Genomic DNA, 12,048 nt, shown 5'->3' with positions numbered 1-12,048 from the left:
GCATAACATATACTGCTTTGCGCCACCTAGGCCGAGAAGCACGAAGAGAACTCCTCTGCCTTTTTAATAGTTCATGGCAAGATGGTGTCGTCCCACAGGAGTGGAAACGCAGCCGCCTGGTACCGCTACTAAAAGCAGGAAAGACGCCGCTCGAGCTGGCATCGTATCGGCCTATAGCACTTGCAAGCTGCGTCGGGAAACTCATGGAACGCATGATCCTCATGCGCCTCGAATGGTACCTAGAACACCACAAGATTTACCCTGATTCTATGGCGGGATTTCGACGAGGCCGTTCATCGATTGACAGTGTCATCGATTTAGTGTCATCTGTAGAACAGCAAAAATCTTACGACAACGCTTACGACAACGTTTCCCATCAACCCATTCTAGACGCACTTTTGACAATTGAACTAGGAGGGCGAGTATATCGATGGATCCGAAACTACTTGACACAAAGGTCCATGTTCGTACGTACGGAAGATGGTCCGACTACCGACCACTACACATGCCGAGGAGTTCCCCAAGGTGGGGTTCTAAGCCCTATTCTTTTCAACCTCGCACTTCTTGGGCTGGCCGAATCCCTACCGGAAACAGTGAGTGTCTCAATCTACGCCGACGACATCTGCATCTGGTCATCAGCGGTCACTCGTCTTCAGGTTCGCGCAAGGCTGCAGAAAGCAGCAACACAGGCATCTCACTATCTTCACACGCAGGGCCTTACCATCTCAACAGAAAAATGTGCGTTAGTGGCTTTCACACGAAAACCAATGTCTCATTATCCAGTGTTCATTAATGGCCAGCCTATCTTCTACAAGAGAAATCATCGGTTTTTGGGTATCATTGTGGACCGGGACCTCTCTTGGAGCCCTCATGTTGCCGACTTGAAGAAGAAGCTCACATCTATTGTTCATGTCTTCAAGTTTATCGCCGGGAAAAATGGAGAGCCTCAGTGGGCTCCATGCTTCAGTTATATCGAGCACTTTTCATCGGATTGCTACGTTACAGTTCTCCCGTGCTTGCTAAAACATGCAAGTCAAATCTTCGAGAACTACAGAGCGTGCAAGCACAGGCACTACGTGTTTGCATAGGACTTCCGCGGAGCGCCTCAACAGCAGGAACCATCATAATGGCTCGAGACCATCCGATCGCGACTTACATCAGCATCGACACGCTTAGGGCCCATGTTCGTCATGTTTCACGCATGCAATCAAGCTCTCTTGCCTGCCTGCCAGAACGACGACCAGAGGCGTCCTTCTCCAACGAGGTCAGCATCCATCGTGCCTTTCTACCATCGGGCTTCACACCCTCAGCACGTTCAACCTCAGCTTTGTGGTGTTTAGAACAACCTCAAGTGCGTCTCACGGTTCCAGGGCTAAGGAAGAAGACCGACCTGCCTACCTTGGCCCTGAAGCAAGCAGCTCTGGATTGTTTGAACACTTTCTACTTTGACCGAGTCCACATATATACGGATGGCTCTTCCACTCAGACCAGCTCCACCGGCGCAGTGGTTATACCGTCACGATCAATTAGCGTCCGATACAAGATTTCTCATATGAGAACATCGACCGGATCGGAGCTTGTTGCCCTCCGACGTGCCGTTGATTACATTAACAACCAACCCGCTAATCGGTGGGCAATATTCTGCGATTCGAAGGCGGCCTTACAATGTCTTCTGTCATCTCTTCGTCGCGGGTCGTGTGAACAACTAGTGTCGGAGATACGAGAAATGCACCATCGTATGATAGCGAAAGGACACGACGTCGTGCTTCAGTGGCTGCCTGGCCATTGCGGTATCCCTGGCAACGACCTCGCTGACGAAGCTGCTAGGAAAGCCCACGAAGGAGCAACCCTTGTTTCTGTACCTTTATCGCGGACCGACGCAGCCCAACACCTAAGCAAGGTAGCACACCGTATGACATTAGAGAAGTGGCACACACCTGAATTCACCCAAGAACGCTTGCATTCCCTCGACCCCTCTATGCAACTGCGGCTGTTACCAGGGCTTCTGCGAAATGAAGAAACAATGCTGTGCCGCTTACGCTTGGGCGTCGCATTCACCAATGCATATACGTTTTTGATTGGAATGACTGATAGCGCCGACTGTAATGCTTGCGGTGCCGAGGAAACTATAGAACATCTACAGTGATACTGCCCATCTTTTCAAAACGAAAGACATGACCTCTGCACAGCTCTCAGTCAGCTAGATAGAACACCGTTCACCTTGAAGAAGATCTTGGGACCATGGCCTCGCATATCGCAGCTACAAAAGGCCACAAAAGCTCTGCTGCGATATTTGAAGGCAACTGGATTGAGTCAGCGTCTGTGATCCGAACTGAGTGACCGAACGATATACCCAGTGGACTTTCTCTTCTTCTTTTAATCTTTCCGTCCCCTTTTCCCTTTCCCCAGTGTAGGGTAGCCAACCGGGCTCAGTCCTGGTTAACCTCCCTACCTTTCCTTTCTCATTTGCTCTCTCTCTCTCTCTTGCTTTCTTAATTCTGCAGAGCTTCGTACTTCAAAACACTACAGCTCGGGAAGTCATCAGTGACAGAGGGCGTGTGATTATCTCCCTAGTGGTTGGATTAGGCCCTCCTTACTGAGTGTCACGTAATCTGGCACAGAGCAACTGCTTAAGATCTTTTAGCTAATCGATTAACTAAGAGCTTCACCAGGACTCTTATCGAAATGCTCAGCACATACACCATTTTCGCCAACTTGGACATGATTCCTCCTTTTGTAACATTTGTATACAACACCACAGCGCAATTGACCACCGGCTTCCCGAAATAGTGTCGTTTATAAAGAAGAAAAAATTCGTGCACATCGCATTGAGTGCTTCCATACTAGCAACACACCTCCGAATGCCGGACAATAGAGGAAGTGTAGCCGAGTACGTGCAGCAGTGCCAACTTGCTTGTACTTCGGCAATGGAAGGACAAACTCATTAAGAGAATTTACACGGCAATGGTCTGGCCAATGCAACGCTCCATACTGACTCCCTTGATTGGTGGTGTATAACACATCACGCTCATGGTACAGCTCCAAATCTTTGGGCTCAACATGACGGACCCTACCAAATCGACGACCGTACGTCTCCGGTAAACTAGTTGGTTGAGGTCTCTCACGCCGCCTTACGACATTCAGCTTCGTGATTGCAAGACCGTGCACATCAACCGTTTTAAACCATATTATCATCCCATTATGGAACCGTTACCATGAGTTACCAGGATAGGTTTTCTTTTTTCATGAGGCCAATATAAGGAAGAAGAGAGCGCAAGAATCATTACAGCGGCTTGGCTCCTAAAGACCGCTCAAGTCTCAGTGTTGCAGCTAGCGCTTGGGTTTCACTCGAACCACCCTCCGCTGGGCCTTCCGTGACTACCTGTCTCCCAGCACATCCTCACACCAAGAACACAACAGTGCTTTCCGTCAGCTTGTTGTCACTCTTTGTCAACAGCGCTGCAAGGACACTAGCTGGAGCGACCAGCGGAGGTGAGGACGCAATACATTCATCTCTGTCAATACCATCTTGGGCAATAATCTTGAAAAACAAAGTTCGTTTCTGGGCACCATGTGAGTGCATTTTCATTCAAAAGTTGCCTTGGGCGAAAATGCTTTCTGCGATCGGAACGCTGCCTGTCTCCGAGTTTGCGGGAAAATGTTTCGCCCACTGGTGGTATGTTCTGTGTACGTTACGGTACGGGACCAGGCATTTAGGCGGGAAATTACTGCGCTTGCACGCGTAGCTCATGACATTATTTTAGGAATTCTTTTCTTACGTGAGTGCGGAGCAACACTGGATTGTGGAACTGGTGAAATTTTTGTTGGCCGCAGCGCGCGAACTGCAATGACAGATAACACCATTGATGCCATGTAGGTTCTCTTCGTTTCTCAACATGTGTGTTTGGCCTTTCAGACTGCAATGTTTGTACCCGTGACGTCTTTCTCTAGCCTACTTCTGCTCATTTATCTAAGGAAATTATACGAGGTTTCAAAAAGTACGTCGCATGTACGACTGAACGCATACAGTTGACATCAAGCAAGCAGAAGTTTCTTTTTACCGAAATGCCAACAGTGCGATGTGATGGGGTACCCTTGTTCGATACCACGACACACTTTCTTTTTGCGTGCCGCAGTTGGCCCGTCGCGGCAAATGACATTTTCGCCCCATACATCTGCCAAGGGCGAACTGGCGGCATGCAGTGCATCCTTCCTACAGCCCGAGAGAAACATCCGCCGGGACATCGGGCCATGCGTTTAGGTAAGTTCATTGCGCTGTTCTGTTATGTGCTAGCGAGCAGATGTTGAGACCGGAATGCACTGTAAAAAAGAGCAATAAACGTTCTTAAGTGCTTGACCCGACGGCCCGGCGGATATGCCTTTTGGATGTTGCTTTTGCACATTAAACTAATCTACATGCAAGGAGCATCAAACCTAAAATTCATTTATACAGCAGATTTCTCACTAATTGTATGTCATAGATACGATTAGTGAGAAATCAGAGAGGATACAACAGTGAGGCCCGACTGCGGTTTTGTTATGTCAGGTGCACACCAAAGAAACCCAATGTCACAACCAATCATGTTCCCAGTTTCTTATGATAGTGAATAAAATCTACTCATGGCACAGTTTCGCAATGCATATTGAGCGCGTAAGGAGTGTGTTTATATTTGTTAATTCGATGTAGTCAGTAACAAAACCCCAAAAGCCCAACACAACCTTTCCGATCAAAATGGTAGGCGCAGGAATGATTTTCTTGTGGTTGATGGACATGCAGTTTTAGTATCCTTTTTCTTCAGGACCTCAAATTGGTATATACCGATAGAGGACACATCTATTAAAATATTTAGCTGCTTCATTACCGTAATAAATGAAAGCTTTCTTTTTAATAATGAAAAGAAACATACAATGCCACAAAGAACTTTCAAATTTTTGGCTTTCAGTAAAAGGCGAAACAGGAGCACAATGCTGCTGCCACTGGCCATCACGTTGCTACACTTTTCATTTATGTGAACATGGGAGGAGACAAGTCAAGATATATTCAGGGCAGTCAAATATCATTGCCGAGATTGATCAGCAATGCAGAATGGCGTCCGTAGCAACTATATCTCCGAATACGCTAATTGTTTTTGTGATGTAAACACCTCGGTAAATCCTGCTTAGCAATATTTAGGTATTTCCGCAGATGACAAGTGAAGCATTGATTTTGTGCTTCTCAGTCGAGCAGTGCAACACAAGCGTATTTCCTTTTGCATGACTTGTTGGGACCAGCCGCAACTATGTTGTACAAGCAAGCCGATGCTGGACAAATGTTAGCGTACATGCACAGGCGTACAGCATAGCCAATCCTGCCGCTTTATGCTGTTATTCACCAAGTGTGCATTGTTGAATGATTTTCAGTGGCATAAAGATAAAGGAATTGCACAAAGTTATCTAGTTACTCACAATTCGTAGGAAAGGGCCTGCGTGTGTTAGGGCGCCATAACTTAATCTCCGTTAAAGTTCTTAAGTGGCTCGCTCGCTTGTACACGTGACAGAGAAGTCTGTTCCGTCTTACAGAGAAGTTACAGAGAAGACACACAGACACACGTCACAGGCGCTGTGACTTGTGGCTGTCGTCATTGTCATTAGGCCTTCGCGTTATAATATATCGTTAAGCAAACGCCAACAAGCTCAACAACAAGTCCTCTTACTGTGTAGCCTTACACTCCATCAAAACAAATGCAACATGAGCTATAACTCTGCGTGTAGCTTTTTTCTTTCCTTAATTATTTTTGTTTTTTTACCTATCACATCCTTTTGTATCTGCCCCTTCCCCCCCTATACAGTGTAGCTAACAGGAGATTATCTCTGGCTAAACTCTCTGTCTTTCCTTTACCTTTCTCTATGGCTCCCTTGGCAGGAAAGAAAATATAAAAAGAAATATTTGCTGAGGAGTACAATTACATTCTATTTATCATAAGGGTAGCTAGCACAGGAAGAGAAGACTATACATGGGGAAGATCTAACCTAGGAGAGATGTAATGCAAGCACTTTTTGAGAACTAAAACAATAAGGTTACTGACCCACTCCCACAAAATCGAATTTTTTTATAGCAAGTTAGGTCTATTCTTTTATTTGTTTCAATCAATTTCAATTCGGCCAGTAAAAAATACTGTAAGGTCTTGTTTGCACACATTGTAGGAAGTGAGCATTTTCGTTTCGATCTCGTCGGAAAGTCTTTTACCATAGGGAGCGGCTGCTTAGAAATATTTAGGTATTTCCGCAGCTGACAAGAGAAGCATTGATATTGTGCTGCTCAGTCGAGCAATGCAACACAGCCACCCCCAATAGCTTGGGAGAGGCAGCAGTCACATCTGTACCGAAACACTATAAAGTAAGTGTTTGAAAAGTCGAGGGCTCTTTCACTGCCTTTTCTTCAACACACCTTTGCTAACACACTAGTTGCGACTGATACTCAATATCGCATATCGTAGGGCAACCTGTAGATAGCAAAATCATTGTTATAGCTGGATAGCGAGATCACCAGCGTAAATGTTGATCCCCACTTTCCGTTTTTATCGGTGAGGTTCCCGCAGCACCCCATCCTGGAAATCATGATGCGCTTAATCTCCCCAAAGTGAGAAGAGCAGACTTTTCGATTGTATGACTGCTTAGCATTAATTAATGAAGGAGGAAGAAAAATAACCGAAAGTCCTTCCCCTCAAGACAATTGTCCGTTATCGCTTCCTAAGGAAGTCATAGGGGACACGCCTGCAAACGCTGTACCGCCTCGCCCACCACAGCGACCACCAGTCGCTATCCCAATCTAGCTGCCAGGTGTCTCGAAGAACTGTTCCCCAACATGTGCCCTACAGCAGGCGGCAGCCTCGCGCCTCCAAGAGAGACTTGGGGACCACCTTCACATCTTCGTCGATGGATCCGTGACACCGGATACGGGCTCATCCATAGCAGCCTGCGTTGCATCGGCCCTACAAAAGAGCAAGCTGTGCCGTCTCCCGGGACATGCAAGCTCTACCGCAGCAGAGGTAGCAGGACTCCACCTTGCTGTGGACCTACTCGCAGAGGAGCTATCAGTGAGCCCGGCAGCCATCTTCTGCGACTCCAAGGCGGTGCTGCTCGGCCTGCAGAGCCCTGACAGGGCTAGCCTTGGGGTTGCGCTGCTCTCTTCAAGACTGACGGCCCTTCTCGACGCAGGATGCTCACTATCCCTGCATTGGCTACCGGCACACGTTGGGATCCCGGGAAATGAAGAGGCGGATACTCTTGTAAAGGGTGCCCACCAATCAAGCGTCCCCCTCAGCCCTGCTGTAGCGGCCGCAGACTTCTCGAGGCACAGGCTGGGCCGGCACATCACCGCCTGCCACCCCGACAAACGGGTATCCACGGCCTCCACGCCGGCCTCCACGGCCTCTTCCACAGCACGGCCTCCCACCAAGGGAAGCCTCGTTGCTGCTCCAACTGCGAGTTGCTGCTACTGGACGGCAGCCTGCCGGCACCACCTTGGGAAAGCCACCTCGCCAGCCTGTGCCTTCTGCGGTGAACCAGAGACTCTGGTGCACTTCCTGCTGGACTGCCCTGCTCACCTGCAGTGCCGCGGCCGACTTCTGCAGGAGTTCCACCGCCTGGGGCTTCCATGTTCACGACAGGACGATATCCTCTTCCCCTGTCATAATCAGCTACCAGCCTTCCTAAATGTCGTCGCGTACCTCGACTCGTCGGGGCTTTCGGCGAGACTATAGGAAATTTCTACAAAGACGGATAGCCTAACGGCCATCCCAACACCTCGGGATTCCTTTGGATTCTTCCTCGGGATTTGCTTCTGCTGGGCCACGTCCTATACGGTCTATCACCACCCTACCCCTCCGGTTGAAACCACTGGGCCCTCTCGGCCGGACGGCTCGGACACTGCAAGGACGACCCTCTACCTTTCTCCCTCCTACCCTCTCGCTCCTGTACTCCCATGTCCGCCACCCCGCTGGCGCTGAGCCGTGCTCCCACATGGGTTGCAGAAGATAGTGCTAGCCTTTCCTCATTTCCCCACAAGAACCACTTCTCTCTCTCTTGCGGACGCGCTGCGAGCGCGTTGTGTGAACGAATATGATCGAAGTATAAGATATTGTCGTAGTATAGTAGCTGCTTTGTTCTAGCTGATATCTAGGTTTTCGGGGTCTTTTCAGACAGAATAAAGCAAGAGAGTACATGGCAGCAAATATGTACGAAACAACCATCAGGCTCGCGGCCCCCTACCTTTACCCCCCAGCATCGCATCCATGGGTTACATAGAAAAATGAAAACTTCAACGCCGGCTGTACTTTTCTTACCCTTGCTACTATTTTGTATTTACCACTACAGTTATGGAAGAAATGATGTAGTCAAGTACCACTCAATCTTAGATCCAAATTATGAATTTAATTCACTCTTTGTAATGCAGAAATATTTTCTGGCACTTGTTTTGAGTGAGCTATCGAATGTTACACATTGCAATATCTACAGTGTCAAGCTGCTGATCACGAAGTCGCAAGCTCGTTCTATATCCCCTTCAGTCACGAATTATGTTCGACTGTCGATAAATGTGTAAAATTTACATAATTTTATGCCAAGGTGCTGGAGGCTCTATAGAAAGCAAGACAAGGTGGGACGAGGATGATTGTGCATATTATAGAGCGCTACCATCGTTACATGGTAATTATATATTCCTTTATTGTACAGTCAGTGATGCTACGTCTCCTCATTAAAAATATTGAATCACCCGCTCGAATTACATGCACAAGTTAATTATTTGGCACAAGCATTGCAACAAGGGAAAAACATCTTTCGAAATTACTACCGAAACGCCCCACTTCGAACGTCACGCGTCAAACACGGTAGTGCCTTCACCAAAGCAGTCGTCTGAAGCGATAAATTTCTCTCAGAAGTGAAGTGGGTGTACTTTGGGAAAGCAGAATGTTCAATTTACTCAATGTTTAATGTTCGTTGTCTATCCCTTGCAACCACGGCACAGTAATGGCAAAAATAAGTCGCGTCCACAAACGTGTACGCCATGACTGAAGGGGATATTTATTATTATAAACATTTTATTCGGTTACATTTTAATGAGACCAGCTTAATGCGCGCTCCAAGTGCAGTGCGGCGTCAGATGTGAAAAAGCAGACTGATCGCTTCATCGAAAACTGTTGTGGTGGTCTCGGTGCACGAGATACCACTGACGCGTTCGTACAGTGTATACACGCGTTCCCAAAACGTAAGTTCATTGAGCACTTGATGGGAACAAAAGGAAGAATGTGTCACCTTGCGTTTCCTAAAGAAGCGATAAATTGGAAGGAACAATTCAACAGCAATGGGCGTCACGGTTAATTAATGACGTTCAAGCACCGCGCCGGACTGGCTGGCGGGCTTTTAAGTTCTTCTTGAGAGCACGTAACTGCTACTTGCCTTTTCCATGGTTTAGCTTTTTTTATATTGCTTTCTTAATCGACCGAAAACGCGCTGCATTTGACTAGTCTTTTGATCTGATCATATAAAAGGTCATCGTATAACTCATCGCATAAAAGTTATTTATGATACTTTCGCGGAGTCATTACCCGCCGTGGTTGCTCAGTGGTTATGGTGTTGGGCTGCTGAGCACGAGGTCGCGGGATCGAATCCCGGCCATGGCGGCCGCATTTCGATGGGGGCCAAATGCGAAAACACCCGTGTGCTTAGATTTAGGTGCACGTTAAAGAACCTCTGGTGGTCAAAATTTCCGGAGTCCCACACTATGGCGTGCCTCATAATCAGAAAGTGGTTTTGGCACATAAAACCCCATAATTTAATCTTTTTTTCGAGGAGTCAAGGATTCAAACCGCAGTTAAAGTTTTCCGAGCCATCTACGGCAAGTGAAAAGAACGCGACACACACGATTTTCGCGTTAGTGTACCTCGAGCAATGCAGTGTATAACTACGATCGACCAAGCAACTATCGACCAGCAATGGTGTCACTAACGACTGCAGAAACGCGCTGGCGCCACACATCAGGAACGATGACCGTTGGAGGCTGTATTATAGTTTCCTGTGTGGTTTCGTCGGCCATGGTTGCAGCAGTGGGCAGCGTCCAGCGTTAGAGTTCTAGTTTTCGAGGTTACCTAAGGAATTCCACACATCAGGAACGATGACCGTTGGAGGCTGTATTATAGCGTCCTGTGTGGTTTCCTCAGCCATGGTTGCAGCAGTGGGTAGCGTCCGGCTTCACAGTTTGTTTTCGAGGTTACCTAAGCAATTCGACACATTAGGAACGATGACTGTTGGAGGCTGTATTATAGCTTCCTGTGTGGTTTCGTCAGCCATGGTTGCAGCAGTGGGTAGGGTCCGGCTTCAGAGTTCGTTTTCGAGGTTACCTAAGCAATTTTACCAAATGAAAGAGATATTTATTAAAGCTCGCCTAAGGATCAGCAAGTGCATATGTATGAACAGTCCTCGCTCTGCGCATGAGCAGCTCGACGTCAGTCCTCGCAACGAAGTGATGGCAGTTCCTACACCATAGCATGCGTATTCTCCACTAAATGAACTATAATAGAGAAAACTTTGTGAACTGCCTGGTACTGAGGCAAGACTACACCTCAGAGCCTGCTGCATTCTTATGCGAATCGGTGAAATGCTCCTTAGGTAGAGCAACTATTCCGCCAAAAACTAGAATTCGGATATTGCTGGTTGGGGCGATGAGGAAGCAGCGGTGGCCATGAGGAACGGCTGCTGCTCTTACGTGCATTAGAAGATATTTGCGGATCCCACACACTGTGTTAATCTGTAGACATTATAATTTTAGAGCGCAGCATTAGATCGGCGTTGTCCGACGGCGTCGCCGTAACCGAGCAAACGCGCGCTGCGAAGAATGAAAGTGAACGCGCAGCGCAGCAGGAAATGAAAGAAACGCAATAACGCGGGATGAGGTTGCAGTGGAACTACGAGGCGGAAAGTGGGAAAAGTACGGAGGGGAGACGGTGCGTAAGCGCAGAATTTGCGGGGGCCTAGGCATCCGAAGCCGCGTGGGCGATCTCATCTGCGCTTCGGAAGGTGGAGGTGGGGGCGCTGTAGAGTGCCGCGAGGGGGGGAGGGCTACGCCTGTCCGCGGCGTCAACTGGTGAGGGCAGTCGGCGGTGCCAGCGTGTGTCACGGGGACAACTGCTCCTTGAAAGGGCGATGGCGAGCGGCTACGAGTTAGGCTTGATGTGACGCTCTCTTGGGTGTGGTCCCCACTGACACTGGTGGCATGACTTCTCCGCGATAAAGGGCCGCTGTCGTCATTGGTGGAAGAAAAGCGGGAGAAGAAAAGCATAGTGTCACGAAAGGTGGGCTGTGCGACGAAGATGACTGCGATATGACACCAGAGTAGCGAGCGTCGTCTCTATAGAAACAAAGCGCTACACGAGCGGAGGTCTGTCTGCTGCAGATGCTGTGAATCGCATCCATGCACCATCCACGCACTGCATCTCGCAATGTCCCTAATAGCGACGCAGACGCGCCCCACTTCGCTCCGTTTGTAACGTGCCGCACAAGGGAGATTGTCTGTGCCAGCCAATATATCGCGATCTGAAAACGCGTATAGAGCTGCGCTCAAGTTTCACATTAGGGAGTATGGTAATAATCGGTAAATTTTTTATTAATATGGCCGTAACGATGCGCTGTTGATCTCGCGCCTCAACTAGAATTTGAAGTAAAGGAGCTTGCACTGAGAAGTACGAAGCGTAACGGTTCACGTTCAGTGCTTCAAGCTCCGGCTTCTAGTCACGTTTGGACAACACTTATATAGGCACAGTTGAGTGTAGTTCCTATTAGAGGCATTGGATATGTCCTTTAGTGTTACCAAGAAATATACGAACACCATTTGTGGTCTATAACCGTCAAGGTTAAATCAAATTTAATCTGTTTTATTTGGGGGGAAGGGGGAAGAGGTTCGATCTTGGGTTATGGAAGGAGATTGCGCTTTCAGAATACGTATTCTGCAACCGTAATAAGCGTAATTATAACAAATTTATCTATCTTCCAAGAAAGGCCCCTTGCTCTCGTACT

Source organism: Dermacentor andersoni, chromosome 3, assembly GCF_023375885.2.
Source record: "Dermacentor andersoni chromosome 3, qqDerAnde1_hic_scaffold, whole genome shotgun sequence".
NCBI lineage: Eukaryota > Metazoa > Arthropoda > Arachnida > Ixodida > Ixodidae > Dermacentor > Dermacentor andersoni.
The sequence above is the reverse complement of the archived record's forward strand: the minus strand, read 5'-3'. Positions refer to the sequence as shown.